At 43.1% G+C, this 17,882-nt stretch overlaps 6 non-coding genes across 6 annotated transcripts; all 6 read left to right on the forward strand.

Moving 5' to 3' along the window:
• Window positions 1-6,270: 6,270 nt before the first annotated feature.
• Window positions 6,271-6,459, forward strand: LOC141160158 (U2 spliceosomal RNA). The gene has a single exon (XR_012250126.1). It is a non-coding gene; the product is annotated as a U2 spliceosomal RNA (small nuclear RNA).
• A 1,118-nt stretch (window positions 6,460-7,577) lies between these two features.
• Window positions 7,578-7,768, forward strand: LOC141158373 (U2 spliceosomal RNA). The gene has a single exon (XR_012248404.1). It is a non-coding gene; the product is annotated as a U2 spliceosomal RNA (small nuclear RNA).
• Window positions 7,769-8,885: 1,117 nt separating this feature from the next.
• On the forward strand, window positions 8,886-9,076 carry LOC141158374 (U2 spliceosomal RNA). Its single transcript, XR_012248405.1, has one exon. It is a non-coding gene; the product is annotated as a U2 spliceosomal RNA (small nuclear RNA).
• A 1,116-nt stretch (window positions 9,077-10,192) lies between these two features.
• LOC141158375 (U2 spliceosomal RNA) lies at window positions 10,193-10,383 on the forward strand. Its single transcript, XR_012248406.1, has one exon. It is a non-coding gene; the product is annotated as a U2 spliceosomal RNA (small nuclear RNA).
• A 1,114-nt stretch (window positions 10,384-11,497) lies between these two features.
• Window positions 11,498-11,688, forward strand: LOC141158377 (U2 spliceosomal RNA). The gene has a single exon (XR_012248407.1). It is a non-coding gene; the product is annotated as a U2 spliceosomal RNA (small nuclear RNA).
• A 1,113-nt stretch (window positions 11,689-12,801) lies between these two features.
• On the forward strand, window positions 12,802-12,992 carry LOC141158378 (U2 spliceosomal RNA). Its single transcript, XR_012248408.1, has one exon. It is a non-coding gene; the product is annotated as a U2 spliceosomal RNA (small nuclear RNA).
• Window positions 12,993-17,882: the final 4,890 nt, after the last annotated feature.

Raw genomic sequence — 17,882 nt, forward strand, 5'->3', positions numbered from 1 at the left:
CAGTATATTGTTGCACACACACCATCTATTTAGCAAATGCCCTTGTTATCAACAGCAGCCTTTTAAACTCACCTGAGCTAACAGGTATGTGAGCTGGTTACTCTGCTGCGCTTAAAATTTCTTTTTTGGTTTGCTACAATGCCTTTTCTGAAACGTTGTCTCCCTCTGCTGGAACACTGACTTCTTTCATTTAATGCCTGCAGACTATAAAAGAGAAACCAACCCAAAAAGTTTGGTTGATTAGTCTGTGGCATTCTTTTAAACTGTTGCTTATGGCGGTCTCTGTGAGCTTCTCAGTGACATTCAGCCATCCAGGTATCCCGCCTGCAGTAGACGGAATGTGGCAATGGAACGCTGGCTGCGCGTGTCATAATAGGCTCTGAGCCTTTATATACCTGCGCACAGCAGCAGCCACCTTCAGTCTGCTGCTGGACAGCCAGCAGCAGCAGCAGCAGGAGAGGTAATTAATCAGCAACCCTCCTGCTAAGGGTAGACAGCTGCTCGTTCCACCCCCCCCCCGCCTTAATTGGTTCTCCTCCCTTCCAACGGTGTTGAGGCGGGTGGGAACAGCCGGGGGTTGAGGGTACTGTGCTAAAAGAGGTGGAGTTATGCAGATCTAAAACGCGTGGATTGCAGCAGCAGCAAGCCGAAAAGTGCAGGCATGTGAGGGATCTAGAGGTTGACAGCATGTCTTCTTAACGGGAGTCCAGGTGGCCATCTCCACAAATGGACTTTTCAGAATCCTTGGGTGGCACCGTAGTCGGAAACCAATTCTGGTTATCGCTTCTCGGCCTTTTGGCTGGGATCAGGTACAGTGATCTAACGGTTGCTGCCTTGGTCTCAGCTAGGAGGTGCCTGGGGTACCCGACTTGTTGGCCTTGGGGGATCGCTCTCTCTTAACGGAGGGAGCTTCACCCCCTTGCAGCTATTGGCAGGTCGGCTTAGTCCCCGGACAACGGGGAGCGATCGCGTCTTGTCTTCGGGGCGACCCGAGGAAATAAGGGCGTTTTCCTTTGCTGAGCTTTATCGCTTAGTGGGCTGTGTAAGTTCTTGGGGTACCCCTCCCTCGGTCTTGGGTTTGTTCCTGCTTTTGTGGGATTCATTCCCTTGTTACTATTGGGGGAGGGCTTAGTCCCTGAGGGCCGAAAATGCCTTTTTCTTTTGGATTTGCGGTGGGGGAGACTCCACTGCGACAGTCCATTAGAATCATGGTGGATGAATGCCAGCGCCATGAGAAGAATCTGCAGTACATCGTGCATGAGATTCTTTTTGGGTTCTTCCACCTGGAGCGAGATAAGATCCTGTGTCTTTACGATCAGGAATTCCGTGGGCGATATACCATTTCCTTTATGGCTAAATCATGCTGTGATAATATCCATGCAGCACTGATGGTTGCGGACAAGGACGATGAGAGACTGAACGGGCTGAGCTTTGACTTCCTGTACGGTGAAGAGGAAGTACCCTTGGTGATCTTCATGTACAGCCCATTCGTCTCTGAGGGCGATATCGAAACCTTTTTGAAGCGTTACTGCAAGTCAGTGCGCTTCTCACATGATATCCTCAACTCCCAGCGCTTCTGGAATGGGAAGAGGAAATACCTGGTGAAGTTCCATCCAGATCAGAGCGGCATTGGTGGTCTTCACCACCCGCCTGCTAATTTTGCCATTGGTAATGTCAGGGGATTCCTACGCTACCCAGGAATGCCCCTTCAATGCCGGAATTGTCATGAATATGGGCATACACGAGAAAATTGTACAAGGGCTCATGTTGTCTTTTGCAACAAGTGCGGTAAGAGTGGGCACACCTCCGCTACGTGTGACTCTGAGATCGTATGTAACCTATGTGGGAAGGCAGGTCACGCCTTCAGGAATTGTCCGAGCAAAAAGTCAAAAACATATGACATGTTTAAGTCAGGTCAACTGACTATCCAAGAATACTTCGGAGGGAGTATTACTACACCTGCCCCTGGACCTGGGTTGGCGCACGCTGACGGGTCCGGACCAAATCCTTCAACGGCTCCGCCAGAGGGCCCGCTGGTAGTTCCACAGAAGGACGGTCGTAGGGGCTCCATAAGATTAACCGAGGGTTCGCTCTCTGTGGAATTGATCGATGTTCTGGCTCTAGATGTTGCCGTATCTCAGAGTCAAGAGGAAGGGTCCTCATCCAGCATGAATGCACCACCGGCATTATGTGGAACTGAGGAGACCTCTAGTACCCCGATTAAGCAAGCACCCAGATTGGCCACACCATCATCGGTGATCTTGGGTAAGGGCAAAAAGGGTACGCTCCTTAATCGATCAACCAGTGTGTCGGAAAGAGAGACCTCTAGGGCGCGAAGTAAAAAGGACCCGGCTAAGACCCAGTCGAGCCCTGGTCCTCGAACCAGAAGTCGCAGTAGTTCCGTGACCAGACCAGAGGACAAGACGACCCAGAGGGATGACACCCGTTCCATAGACCAGACCGCCATGAGGACTGCAGATGCACAGGACTTGGAAAAGATGGACAGCTCCCAGCCTCTGAAAAGGCAACGGGAGGACGTAAAGCAACCTGATATCCAAAGAAAACACGGATGTCGAGGTCCAGATGAGGAGCCAAAAGTGGATGATGCCTTTTTGCCTGCTTCAGATCCCGGTAATATTAAACAAATCCTGACCCCTGGAGATGCGGAGGAGGAGGTGCCGTGTATTGACTTCTTCCCATCTTCAGATCCTGACTCTTCTTAATGTCTGTTCCTCTTAAAATCTCCTCACTAAATGTGAGGTCCCTAAAGAGCCCTACACGTAGGGCTGCTTTATTTTCTTATTTAGAGACATTGGACTTTGATTTCTGCTTTCTACAAGAATGTGGTATACAGAGTAATTTAAATTATAAGGACTTAAAAGAAGACTGGAAACTGGGCGCTTCTGTGTGGTCCGGTGCTAATGACTGTCGTGCTGCCGGAGTTGGACTACTTTGCCGTGGACATTCTACCATCATTCAATCTGTGACTGAAATTATACCTGGCAGAGCTATTTTAATACATCTTGTTTTTAATGGACTTTCTTTACGTTTATTAAATGTGTACGCTCCTCCTGGGAAGCAGGAAAGGGCGGATTTACTTGAAATATTGCCATTATTTTGTGTTGGGTCAACCCCCCTGCTAGTGGGAGGAGATTTTAATTGTTTACGTGATGGGGAATCCCGGCAGGGTGGGGATGTGAATCGTAAAGACCGTACCTCCTATTTGTTGAAAAGTTTAATTGATGATTTTAGATTACAGGACTGCTGGAAGGAGCTCTTGCCGGCGGATCCAGGTGTTACATGGTCCAATGGAAGAGTTTCTTCTAGAATTGATTTCATATTTGCTTCTACTGCCTTTAAACCTTGTAAATGTTTTCTTTTATCTAATTTATTCTCTGATCATAAAGTTTTATCTGTGTTTTTTAGAGTTAGCAGGGGAACAAAATACCTCAAGAGGCCCATGGAGATTAAATACAACTCTCCTAGAGGATATTGATATTCAAAAGAGGTTTGTGCAGGCCTACCAGTGCTGGCAATCAAAGAGAGACCCCCGCGCCTCGATGCTGGATTGGTGGGAGAGCATTAAACCTAAGATTAAATTATTTTTTATTAAGGCAGGGAAAATGAAAGCAAAAAAGAAAAAGCAGTGGTTTTATGTTTTTAATATGAGATTACAAGTACTCTTTAAACTAAAAGAAGTTGGTATTGATGTGGATGATGATATTGCAAATCTTAAGTCTGAAATAAAAAATGCTCTTAATGAAAAAGGAAAACAAATAATTTTTAACTCCCATGTACAGCACCTGGAGGAAGGAGAGAAATGCTCCCGATTCTTCTTCAAAAAGGTAATGGGGAGGAGGGATGCAATCCTAAATCTTGAAGGTGAAAATGATATTAAGGGTATGTTAGGAAAAGCTTTTAATTTTTATCAACTTCTTTTTAACACTAAAGTTATAGATCCATCCTTTTTAGAGTATGCTATTAATTCCCTTGATTTTAAGTTAGATATTTTAGACCAGGGTGTTTTATCTAGGGATCTCACCAGTGAGGAACTTTTACAGATTTTTAAAAGTTTCTCCAGTGGGAAAGCCCCTGGGGAAGACGGTCTACCGATTGAGTTTTATCTGACTTTTTGGGGAATTTTAAAGAACGATATGTTTTTATTGTTTAAAGAAGCTTTTAATACTAATAAATTACCCCCATCTTGGAGGAGAGGTCTGGTATCTTTAATATATAAAAAAGGGGATAGGAGCCAACTTAAAAACTGGCGGCCTATTACGCTTTTAAACCTTGATTATAAAATTTTAGCTAAACTTATTGCAGTCCGTTTAAAACCCTTTATAGCCAAATTAATTCACCCTAACCAGGTATGTGGTGTTCCCGGAAGAACCATAGCTGAGTCCCTCAACATAATTAGGGATACCATATGGTATTCAAAAGAGAGAAGTCAAAACCTTGCTATTTTATCCTTAGACTTTGAAAAAGCTTTTGACAGGGTATCGCATGAATTTCTTTTTATGGTTCTTAAAAAAATGGCGTTTCCAGAGAAAATTTTAACCCGCATTATGCTTTTATATCATTCTTGTTTTAGTCAAATTTCTGTAAATGGGTTTTTAATGAAGGGGGTTCCTCTATTATCAGGGGTGAAACAAGGGTGCCCTCTCTCACCACTGCTCTTTATCTGTGTTATGGAACCACTATTAACCATACTGAGAAAAGATAAAGTAATTAAAGGGGTACCTATTCCCGGGAGTAGGGGTATGCAACTTAAAGCCCTAAGTTACATGGATGATGTTACCATACTATGTCCAGATTCCACATCTCTGAGGAGGGTATTGAGAAACACACAATTTTTCTGTGAAGCCTCAGGTTTTAAATTAAATATAGATAAATGTGACTGTTTTAATGTGGGGGGATGGGACTCCTCTTTGACCCCTGGGATAGTGATACAGAAAAATCACATAAAAATTTTAGGAATTATTTTTAACCAAGCCAATGAGGGGGACCCTAACTGGGACTCTGCAATGGATAAAATAGAAAAAAAGATCTCATTGTGGAATTTAAGGAACCTTAGTATGGAAGGTAAAATTTTAATTATTAAAGCCGTTTTAATTCCCATTATGTTGTATGTTGCAATGGTGTTTCCCCCTTCCAATTTACAAATCAAGAAAGTAACAAGAATTGTTTTTATGTTTTTATGGGGTTCAAAAATGGAAAAGTTAAAAAGAGATCTGATGTACAAATGTAAATCTAATGGAGGTAAAGATGTACCCAATTTTTTTACCTTTTTCCATATAAAGTATTTCTGCTTCTGTTTTAAGGTTTTTAAATCTGATGGCATTTTTAGTTATTTTTTAAAATATGCAGCAGGAATGATTTTTAAAAGGTGGTTTAGCCTACCTTTAAGTTCTCCTGTGCTCCTGTGCCCACCTAAACAGTATGTGATACTTGAGAAAACGGTCAGGCTTTTAGGTCTCCAGGAATTGGAGCCTGATATATTGGGGGACCAAAGGAAGGTATCTATTGCTTGCAGACACTCTGAGGACACAATTCCTGTCTCCAATTTTTCACAGGCAAGGTCCAAAACGGTGTGGCGAAATGTGTACGGGAAATATCTTGCAAATGTACACAAGGACCTTGCCTGGGCTATCGTCCACCAGTGCCTCCCTACCCGTGAGTTTCAACATAGGCGGGGGCTGGTGGCGAGAGCCAAATGTCCAAGAGATATATGCGGGGAAAGTGAGTCTGTATTGCATCTCTTTTGGAATTGTCCTTTTGCACAGGAGGTTTGGAGAAAGGTAGGCCCACTTTTAAAATGGGCATGTGGCCTGAAAGATTTTAATCACTTTTATGTCTTTTATGGTCTTTTTAAGTGTCCAAATTTTAAACAATTCCGAGTTGCCTGGATTATTATTAATTGTTTTAAAAATGCCATGTGGAAAGTTAGAAATATTTTACTCTTCAAACATGATCATATTGATTCAACAGACTGTATAAAAATTGCTTTAAGTGAAATGTATATTTACTATCTCAGAGATAAAAAACTGTATGGAGCAAAAGAAGCGGCTTCTATGTGGTGTGTACAATTATGGAACACAATTAGTGGTAATTAAATAAACCCAAGTACATCTGTAATTATGATTTTCTTAATTGTTACAATGGTTTTATGATGGTAAATTGTGTTTTTACAAAAAACTTGAATTGATTATTATCATGTTTTATCATTTTATTGTAATGTTATAAATGTTCTTTTTTAAAACCTTTGTAAATATACTTTTGAATCAATAAAATTGCGTTGAAACCTTATCTGTTCTTATCAGTTTAATATCTGATACGTCCCCTATCTGGGGACCATATATTAAATGGATTTTTAGAACAGGGAGATGGAAAAAGAGCTTGCTCTGTCCACTCCACGCATTGACCTGGTATTGCAGTATCTCCAGGACCGGTGCACCCCTTCTTTAATGCAGTTTCTAAAATCAGAAAGAATTGAATTCAATGCTTTTTGTTCATTTGGCTTGTTTGTCGGATTTTGGGATGGACTCTTTGGCTTTGCTTTTCTTCTCCTCATTGGATTTTTCATGTTAAAAGTTGCAGAAGCCAGATGACAAGCTCATTTTGGTTCAACTTCAGCAACTGTGCATTGCATTGCCATGTAATGTAATGCAATGCTATCTATCTAGCTCTCCCTCTATACTTCCTTTTGGATAAACAGACATATTAGGCAAGCATTTTGGAGCTTTCACCTAAATAACTACAGGTGGTGAGATAAGCTGCACAATATAATTAACCTTTCAGTATATTGTTGCACACACACCATCTATTTAGCAAATGCCCTTGTTATCAACAGCAGCCTTTTAAACTCACCTGAGCTAACAGGTATGTGAGCTGGTTACTCTGCTGCGCTTAAAATTTCTTTTTTGGTTTGCTACAATGCCTTTTCTGAAACGTTGTCTCCCTCTGCTGGAACACTGACTTCTTTCATTTAATGCCTGCAGACTATAAAAGAGAAACCAACCCAAAAAGTTTGGTTGATTAGTCTGTGGCATTCTTTTAAACTGTTGCTTATGGCGGTCTCTGTGAGCTTCTCAGTGACATTCAGCCATCCAGGTATCCCGCCTGCAGTAGACGGAATGTGGCAATGGAACGCTGGCTGCGCGTGTCATAATAGGCTCTGAGCCTTTATATACCTGCGCACAGCAGCAGCCACCTTCAGTCTGCTGCTGGACAGCCAGCAGCAGCAGCAGGAGAGGTAATTAATCAGCAACCCTCCTGCTAAGGGTAGACAGCTGCTCGTTCCACCCCCCCCCCCCCCCCGCCTTAATTGGTTCTCCTCCCTTCCAACGGTGTTGAGGCGGGTGGGAACAGCCGGGGGTTGAGGGTACTGTGCTAAAAGAGGTGGAGTTATGCAGATCTAAAACGCGTGGATTGCAGCAGCAGCAAGCCGAAAAGTGCAGGCATGTGAGGGATCTAGAGGTTGACAGCATGTCTTCTTAACGGGAGTCCAGGTGGCCATCTCCACAAATGGACTTTTCATAATCCTTGGGTGGCACCGTAGTCGGAAACCAATTCTGGTTATCGCTTCTCGGCCTTTTGGCTAAGATCAAGTGTAGTATCTGTTCTTATCAGTTTAATATCTGATACGTCCCCTATCTGGGGACCATATATTAAATGGATTTTTAGAACAGGGAGATGGAAAAAGAGCTTGCTCTGTCCACTCCACGCATTGACCTGGTATTGCAGTATCTCCAGGACCGGTGCACCCCTTCTTTAATGCAGTTTCTAAAATCAGAAAGAATTGAATTCAATGCTTTTTGTTCATTTGGCTTGTTTGTCGGATTTTGGGATGGACTCTTTGGCTTTGCTTTTCTTCTCCTCATTGGATTTTTCATGTTAAAAGTTGCAGAAGCCAGATGACAAGCTCATTTTGGTTCAACTTCAGCAACTGTGCATTGCATTGCCATGTAATGTAATGCAATGCTATCTATCTAGCTCTCCCTCTATACTTCCTTTTGGATAAACAGACATATTAGGCAAGCATTTTGGAGCTTTCACCTAAATAACTACAGGTGGTGAGATAAGCTGCACAATATAATTGACCTTTCAGTATATTGTTGCACACACACCATCTATTTAGCAAATGCCCTTGTTATCAACAGCAGCCTTTTAAACTCACCTGAGCTAACAGGTATGTGAGCTGGTTACTCTGCTGCGCTTAAAATTTCTTTTTTGGTTTGCTACAATGCCTTTTCTGAAACGTTGTCTCCCTCTGCTGGAACACTGACTTCTTTCATTTAATGCCTGCAGACTATAAAAGAGAAACCAACCCAAAAAGTTTGGTTGATTAGTCTGTGGCATTCTTTTAAACTGTTGCTTATGGCGGTCTCTGTGAGCTTCTCAGTGACATTCAGCCATCCAGGTATCCCGCCTGCAGTAGACGGAATGTGGCAATGGAACGCTGGCTGCGCGTGTCATAATAGGCTCTGAGCCTTTATATACCTGCGCACAGCAGCAGCCACCTTCAGTCTGCTGCTGGACAGCCAGCAGCAGCAGCAGCAGGAGAGGTAATTAATCAGCAACCCTCCTGCTAAGGGTAGACAGCTGCTCGTTCCACCCCCCCCCCCCGCCTTAATTGGTTCTCCTCCCTTCCAACGGTGTTGAGGCGGGTGGGAACAGCCGGGGGTTGAGGGTACTGTGCTAAAAGAGGTGGAGTTATGCAGATCTAAAACGCGTGGATTGCAGCAGCAGCAAGCCGAAAAGTGCAGGCATGTGAGGGATCTAGAGGTTGACAGCATGTCTCCTTAACGGGAGTCCAGGTGGCCATCTCCACAAATGGACTTTTCAGAATCCTTGGGTGGCACCGTAGTCGGAAACCAATTCTGGTTATCGCTTCTCGGCCTTTTGGCTAAGATCAAGTGTAGTATCTGTTCTTATCAGTTTAATATCTGATACGTCCCCTATCTGGGGACCATATATTAAATGGATTTTTAGAACAGGGAGATGGAAAAAGAGCTTGCTCTGTCCACTCCACGCATTGACCTGGTATTGCAGTATCTCCAGGACCGGTGCACCCCTTCTTTAATGCAGTTTCTAAAATCAGAAAGAATTGAATTCAATGCTTTTTGTTCATTTGGCTTGTTTGTCGGATTTTGGGATGGACTCTTTGGCTTTGCTTTTCTTCTCCTCATTGGATTTTTCATGTTAAAAGTTGCAGAAGCCAGATGACAAGCTCATTTTGGTTCAACTTCAGCAACTGTGCATTGCATTGCCATGTAATGTAATGCAATGCTATCTATCTAGCTCTCCCTCTATACTTCCTTTTGGATAAACAGACATATTAGGCAAGCATTTTGGAGCTTTCACCTAAATAACTACAGGTGGTGAGATAAGCTGCACAATATAATTGACCTTTCAGTATATTGTTGCACACACACCATCTATTTAGCAAATGCCCTTGTTATCAACAGCAGCCTTTTAAACTCACCTGAGCTAACAGGTATGTGAGCTGGTTACTCTGCTGCGCTTAAAATTTCTTTTTTGGTTTGCTACAATGCCTTTTCTGAAACGTTGTCTCCCTCTGCTGGAACACTGACTTCTTTCATTTAATGCCTGCAGACTATAAAAGAGAAACCAACCCAAAAAGTTTGGTTGATTAGTCTGTGGCATTCTTTTAAACTGTTGCTTATGGTGGTCTCTGTGAGCTTCTCAGTGACATTCAGCCATCCAGGTATCCCGCCTGCAGTAGACGGAATGTGGCAATGGAACGCTGGCTGCGCGTGTCATAATAGGCTCTGAGCCTTTATATACCTGCGCACAGCAGCAGCCACCTTCAGTCTGCTGCTGGACAGCCAGCAGCAGCAGCAGCAGGAGAGGTAATTAATCAGCAACCCTCCTGCTAAGGGTAGACAGCTGCTCGTTCCACCCCCCCCCCCGCCTTAATTGGTTCTCCTCCCTTCCAACGGTGTTGAGGCGGGTGGGAACAGCCGGGGGTTGAGGGTACTGTGCTAAAAGAGGTGGAGTTATGCAGATCTAAAACGCGTGGATTGCAGCAGCAGCAAGCCGAAAAGTGCAGGCATGTGAGGGATCTAGAGGTTGACAGCATGTCTTCTTAACGGGAGTCCAGGTGGCCATCTCCACAAATGGACTTTTCAGAATCCTTGGGTGGCACCGTAGTCGGAAACCAATTCTGGTTATCGCTTCTCGGCCTTTTGGCTAAGATCAAGTGTAGTATCTGTTCTTATCAGTTTAATATCTGATACGTCCCCTATCTGGGGACCATATATTAAATGGATTTTTAGAACAGGGAGATGGAAAAAGAGCTTGCTCTGTCCACTCCACGCATTGACCTGGTATTGCAGTATCTCCAGGACCGGTGCACCCCTTCTTTAATGCAGTTTCTAAAATCAGAAAGAATTGAATTCAATGCTTTTTGTTCATTTGGCTTGTTTGTCGGATTTTGGGATGGACTCTTTGGCTTTGCTTTTCTTCTCCTCATTGGATTTTTCATGTTAAAAGTTGCAGAAGCCAGATGACAAGCTCATTTTGGTTCAACTTCAGCAACTGTGCATTGCATTGCCATGTAATGTAATGCAATGCTATCTATCTAGCTCTCCCTCTATACTTCCTTTTGGATAAACAGACATATTAGGCAAGCATTTTGGAGCTTTCACCTAAATAACTACAGGTGGTGAGATAAGCTGCACAATATAATTGACCTTTCAGTATATTGTTGCACACACACCATCTATTTAGCAAATGCCCTTGTTATCAACAGCAGCCTTTTAAACTCACCTGAGCTAACAGGTATGTGAGCTGGTTACTCTGCTGCGCTTAAAATTTCTTTTTTGGTTTGCTACAATGCCTTTTCTGAAACGTTGTCTCCCTCTGCTGGAACACTGACTTCTTTCATTTAATGCCTGCAGACTATAAAAGAGAAACCAACCCAAAAAGTTTGGTTGATTAGTCTGTGGCATTCTTTTAAACTGTTGCTTATGGCGGTCTCTGTGAGCTTCTCAGTGACATTCAGCCATCCAGGTATCCCGCCTGCAGTAGACGGAATGTGGCAATGGAACGCTGGCTGCGCGTGTCATAATAGGCTCTGAGCCTTTATATACCTGCGCACAGCAGCAGCCACCTTCAGTCTGCTGCTGGACAGCCAGCAGCAGCAGCAGCAGGAGAGGTAATTAATCAGCAACCCTCCTGCTAAGGGTAGACAGCTGCTCGTTCCACCCCCCCCCGCCTTAATTGGTTCTCCTCCCTTCCAACGGTGTTGAGGCGGGTGGGAACAGCCGGGGGTTGAGGGTACTGTGCTAAAAGAGGTGGAGTTATGCAGATCTAAAACGCGTGGATTGCAGCAGCAGCAAGCCGAAAAGTGCAGGCATGTGAGGGATCTAGAGGTTGACAGCATGTCTTCTTAACGGGAGTCCAGGTGGCCATCTCCACAAATGGACTTTTCAGAATCCTTGGGTGGCACCGTAGTCGGAAACCAATTCTGGTTATCGCTTCTCGGCCTTTTGGCTAAGATCAAGTGTAGTATCTGTTCTTATCAGTTTAATATCTGATACGTCCCCTATCTGGGGACCATATATTAAATGGATTTTTAGAACAGGGAGATGGAAAAAGAGCTTGCTCTGTCCACTCCACGCATTGACCTGGTATTGCAGTATCTCCAGGACCGGTGCACCCCTTCTTTAATGCAGTTTCTAAAATCAGAAAGAATTGAATTCAATGCTTTTTGTTCATTTGGCTTGTTTGTCGGATTTTGGGATGGACTCTTTGGCTTTGCTTTTCTTCTCCTCATTGGATTTTTCATGTTAAAAGTTGCAGAAGCCAGATGACAAGCTCATTTTGGTTCAACTTCAGCAACTGTGCATTGCATTGCCATGTAATGTAATGCAATGCTATCTATCTAGCTCTCCCTCTATACTTCCTTTTGGATAAACAGACATATTAGGCAAGCATTTTGGAGCTTTCACCTAAATAACTACAGGTGGTGAGATAAGCTGCACAATATAATTGACCTTTCAGTATATTGTTGCACACACACCATCTATTTAGCAAATGCCCTTGTTATCAACAGCAGCCTTTTAAACTCACCTGAGCTAACAGGTATGTGAGCTGGTTACTCTGCTGCGCTTAAAATTTCTTTTTTGGTTTGCTACAATGCCTTTTCTGAAACGTTGTCTCCCTCTGCTGGAACACTGACTTCTTTCATTTAATGCCTGCAGACTATAAAAGAGAAACCAACCCAAAAAGTTTGGTTGATTAGTCTGTGGCATTCTTTTAAACTGTTGCTTATGGTGGTCTCTGTGAGCTTCTCAGTGACATTCAGCCATCCAGGTATCCCGCCTGCAGTAGACGGAATGTGGCAATGGAACGCTGGCTGCGCGTGTCATAATAGGCTCTGAGCCTTTATATACCTGCGCACAGCAGCAGCCACCTTCAGTCTGCTGCTGGACAGCCAGCAGCAGCAGCAGGAGAGGTAATTAATCAGCAACCCTCCTGCTAAGGGTAGACAGCTGCTCGTTCCACCCCCCCCCCCGCCTTAATTGGTTCTCCTCCCTTCCAACGGTGTTGAGGCGGGTGGGAACAGCCGGGGGTTGAGGGTACTGTGCTAAAAGAGGTGGAGTTATGCAGATCTAAAACGCGTGGATTGCAGCAGCAGCAAGCCGAAAAGTGCAGGCATGTGAGGGATCTAGAGGTTGACAGCATGTCTTCTTAACGGGAGTCCAGGTGGCCATCTCCACAAATGGACTTTTCAGAATCCTTGGGTGGCACCGTAGTCGGAAACCAATTCTGGTTATCGCTTCTCGGCCTTTTGGCTAAGATCAAGTGTAGTATCTGTTCTTATCAGTTTAATATCTGATACGTCCCCTATCTGGGGACCATATATTAAATGGATTTTTAGAACAGGGAGATGGAAAAAGAGCTTGCTCTGTCCACTCCACGCATTGACCTGGTATTGCAGTATCTCCAGGACCGGTGCACCCCTTCTTTAATGCAGTTTCTAAAATCAGAAAGAATTGAATTCAATGCTTTTTGTTCATTTGGCTTGTTTGTCGGATTTTGGGATGGACTCTTTGGCTTTGCTTTTCTTCTCCTCATTGGATTTTTCATGTTAAAAGTTGCAGAAGCCAGATGACAAGCTCATTTTGGTTCAACTTCAGCAACTGTGCATTGCATTGCCATGTAATGTAATGCAATGCTATCTATCTAGCTCTCCCTCTATACTTCCTTTTGGATAAACAGACATATTAGGCAAGCATTTTGGAGCTTTCACCTAAATAACTACAGGTGGTGAGATAAGCTGCACAATATAATTGACCTTTCAGTATATTGTTGCACACACACCATCTATTTAGCAAATGCCCTTGTTATCAACAGCAGCCTTTTAAACTCACCTGAGCTAACAGGTATGTGAGCTGGTTACTCTGCTGCGCTTAAAATTTCTTTTTTGGTTTGCTACAATGCCTTTTCTGAAACGTTGTCTCCCTCTGCTGGAACACTGACTTCTTTCATTTAATGCCTGCAGACTATAAAAGAGAAACCAACCCAAAAAGTTTGGTTGATTAGTCTGTGGCATTCTTTTAAACTGTTGCTTATGGCGGTCTCTGTGAGCTTCTCAGTGACATTCAGCCATCCAGGTATCCCGCCTGCAGTAGACGGAATGTGGCAATGGAACGCTGGCTGCGCGTGTCATAATAGGCTCTGAGTCTTTATATACCTGCGCACAGCAGCAGCCACCTTCAGTCTGCTGCTGGACAGCCAGCAGCAGCAGCAGCAGCAGCAGGAGAGGTAATTAATCAGCAACCCTCCTGCTAAGGGTAGACAGCTGCTCGTTCCACCCCCCCCGCCTTAATTGGTTCTCCTCCCTTCCAACGGTGTTGAGGCGGGTGGGAACAGCCGGGGGTTGAGGGTACTGTGCTAAAAGAGGTGGAGTTATGCAGATCTAAAACGCGTGGATTGCAGCAGCAGCAAGCCGAAAAGTGCAGGCATGTGAGGGATCTAGAGGTTGACAGCATGTCTTCTTAACGGGAGTCCAGGTGGCCATCTCCACAAATGGACTTTTCAGAATCCTTGGGTGGCACCGTAGTCGGAAACCAATTCTGGTTATCGCTTCTCGGCCTTTTGGCTGCGGTCAAGTGTCTTGTACAGGCGACTGTGGTCCAGAAGGTACTCGGGTACCCCTCTCCTCGGCCTTGCAGGGTGACCCACTTCGGTGGGCTCCCCTGCCTGCTGCTATTGGGAGAGGGCTTAGTCCCAGGGTAACGGGTTGCGATCCCCCCCAGCCTCTCAGGTGTTTCTGTTTACAGAACTCTGAAAGGCGCAGATTGCAAGCGGTTTGCGATTTGCTTTTTCTTGTTGCGTTACCATGGAGGTTGACCCCAACCTCGTGCCTCACTATGCGAGGCTTAAAAACACTATCCGTATTCATTTCACAGAGGGCGGAAGTGATGAAAGGAAATTGCGGTACGTAGTCCAGGACGTGCTTGAAGGGCTCTTTCATGTGCAGAAGAACGAGATTCTCTCTATCCAGGATTATCCGAGGCGTGGCGATTATGACATCACCTTCACCGGGGAAGGCATTTTTCAGGATGTCCTGGTAAGAGCCAGAAAGGCAAAAAACAATCCTATTCTAAAAGGAATACAAGTTATCGAGCACGTCCTGGATGAGGTAAAAATGGTAATCCTTAAAGTATTTTCTCCTTTCGTTACTTCAGTGGAACTAACATGTTTTCTTTCAATGTACTTTAAAAGTGTAAAATGTATAGGGAAAGTACTTAATGAGTTTCACATATGGACGTCCAAATGGAAATTTCTAGTAACATGTGAAAGAGACCCTAATTTCCCAGGCGGTGTGAAACTCCCTCCTGCACGTTTTAAAATAGGTTCCTCAAATGGAGACTTCTTTTTTTCTGGTATGCCACCCTTTTGTAGAAACTGTGGAAAATATGGCCATTTTAAGGATGACTGTGAGGCAACCTGTAGAAACTGTGCTAGTACAGAACATGACACCAAAGAATGTCCTCATGATAAAAAATGTAATTTCTGCCAAAAACCTGGTCATTTTTATTTTTCATGCCCACATAGGTTCTGGGAGGCCGAACAGAGACGGAAGGAAAAGGCCAGGACATCCGAAAATGAACCAACAGGTCAGACCACCCCTCAGGAGGAGGAACAACAACCTGGAGCCTCAGCGAGCAAAGAGGGCGATTCGAGTGATGAGGAAAGCTCAGAGGTAATGAAGGGTAACTCCCAAGCAGTGAGGAAAAGTTGGCACCAAGACAACAGGGAGGCTAAAAGAAAGGCAGAAAAGGAACAAAAGGGCATGATCGGTAAAACCAAAAGAGACCGGCAGAAGGTTGACACCGAGCCCGAGGCAAAAACTGGGTTTCCTGGGCCTGAGTCTGAGGCTAACTGGACTACGGTGGGTCCCCATAAAAAGAAAAGAGGGAAGAAAGATGGTTCGAATGGAGCGGCTGATGGGGATCAGATGGACACATCTCCTGGTGGGGAGGTGGACGTTGGTCCCCCAAAAGTCCCGGACCCTGCTGACCCCGGTGGGGAGCCAGGCCTTGCCAGCTCCGTGAGCTCGGGTACATTGCCTTGTACCCAACCTTCCCCTGTGTGTCGGCCTCCCCTGGGTGCAGGGGAGCCACCTGGGGACCCACCTGATAAGGATCTGAATGGCCAGCCCATGGAGACCCAGGGTGCTGTTCCTCTTAGTTGTCTCCCAAGCTACTCACATGTAGCGTTGGGTCATTGTCTTGGTGAGTCAAGTTCCTCCTCCATGGAGTCCTTACTTACGATAAATTCGGACGAGGGAAGTAGCTCGAGCGTAAGTGGTCTGGCCGGTTCAGCGGATAGGAAGTAAGTTCCGTATTTCTGTTTTATATAATTTTTTTACTTTCCTCCAATGGCAGAACTTAAGGGCATTTCCCTCAATGTGAGGGGTCTAAAATCAAAAACCAGAAGAGTAACATTATTTAATTTTTTAACTTGTCTTACGGCTTCCGTCTTCTTTTTACAGGAATGCAATATCCCGCACACAGTATCCTACAAAAAATACAAAGAGGATTGGAAATGTGGCCCATCAGTGTGGTCCGGGTCAAATGTTACCGGATCAGCAGGGATAGCTATACTTTTTAAGGGAAACGTTCAAATTGATTTTATCCAAGAGATTTTACCAGGTCGTATGTTATTAGTTAAAGCTTTTATTAATGGTGTAAAATGGCAATTTTTAAATTTTTATGGGTCCCCAGATAAAAATGAAAGAGCTGACATGTTAGAGATTTTACCATTATTTATTAATACCTCTGAACCTTTTATCTTGGCAGGTGATTTTAATTGTATTTTAAAGGGTGAAAGTCGGCGCTCTACAGCCGTAAGTAGAAACTATGACAAAACTTCCGGTATGTTAAGTAATATTTTAAGTGATTTTAGACTTGTTGATATTTATAAAGAATGCAACAAGACTAGTTCAGTAGAGGCCGGCTTTACCTGGAGCAATTTAAATTGCAGTTCAAGAATAGATTTTATATTCGGTTCAGAACAAATTTTACCTGATAAATGTGAAACCCACGATAATATCTTCTCAGATCATAAATTTTTATCTTTTAGTGTAAAAATTAATGCTAATAAAAAATGTGGGAAAAAAACTTGGAAAATGAATGTATCCCTTTTAAATGATTCTAAGATTTTATCGGATTTTATTGAATTTTATAAAAACTGCAGGAGGAAGAAAGATGTAAATGTCCCTATAAGTGCCTGGTGGGATAAAATGAAAAAAAAAATAAAAGATTTTTTTATTAAGAAAAGCATATATAAAGCAAAAGAAAAGCTAGAATTATATAATAATTTAAATACCCGGTTACAGACCTTATATAAACTTAGAGAAAATGGTCTAGAAGTAGAAAAAGATATTAAAATACTGAAAGAAGAAATAACAAAATCACTAGAACAAAAAGGGAAAGAGCTCATTTTCCGCTCCAGAATAAAACACGTGGAGGAAGACGAAAAATGTTCTAGATATTTTTTTAAAAAAATTAGAGAGAAAAAAACAGTAATTGAAGATATAGATGGAGAGAAAAATATGGGAAAAATTTTGGAAAAGGTACATGGTTACTATTTTAATCTTTTTAATGATAAAAGAATAGATGAAAATATAATGCAAAATTCTCTAGAAGAAATAACATCTGTTTTAGATACCGCCTCCCAAGAGTTTTTATCACAAAACATAACAGGAGAAGAAATTTTACAAACCATAAAAAGTTTTAAAATTGGAAAAGTCCCTGGATCAGACGGTATTCCTATAGAGTTTTATGTAAAATTTTATGATATTTTAAAAGAGGATCTGTTTTATGTTTTTACTGAAGTTTTTAATGATAAGGTTTTATTAAAATCCTGGAAAAAAGGGGAGGTCTCATTATTATATAAGAAAGGTGATAAGACAGACTTAAAAAACTGGAGACCTATAACCCTACTAAACTGTGACTATAAAATAATGGCAAAAATTTGTGCAAACCGCCTTAAAAAAATTATAGGAAAAATAATCCACTCAAACCAAGTATGTGGTGTGCCTGAGCGCAGTATCTGGGACAATCTAAACCTTGTTAAAGACTGTATTGAAGACATTAAAAACAGAAAAGGAAAGATGGCAATTTTATCAATTGACTTCGAAAAAGCTTTTGATCAGATTTCTCATTTTTATCTTTTTAAGGTTTTAGAAAAAATGGGCATACCAGAAAGGTTTTTATTATCTCTTAAAGCGTTTTATAAGGACTGCACAAGTAAGATTTTAGTAAATGGTTTTAAGACACAAGATGTTTTTTTAAAATCAGGGGTAAAACAGGGGTGCCCCCTGTCCCCACTACTTTTTATTT

Source organism: Phyllobates terribilis, unplaced genomic scaffold, assembly GCF_046119375.1.
Source record: "Phyllobates terribilis strain yellow unplaced genomic scaffold, ASM4611937v1 Scaffold_8__6_contigs__length_399053987, whole genome shotgun sequence".
Taxonomy (NCBI): Eukaryota; Metazoa; Chordata; class Amphibia; order Anura; family Dendrobatidae; genus Phyllobates; species Phyllobates terribilis.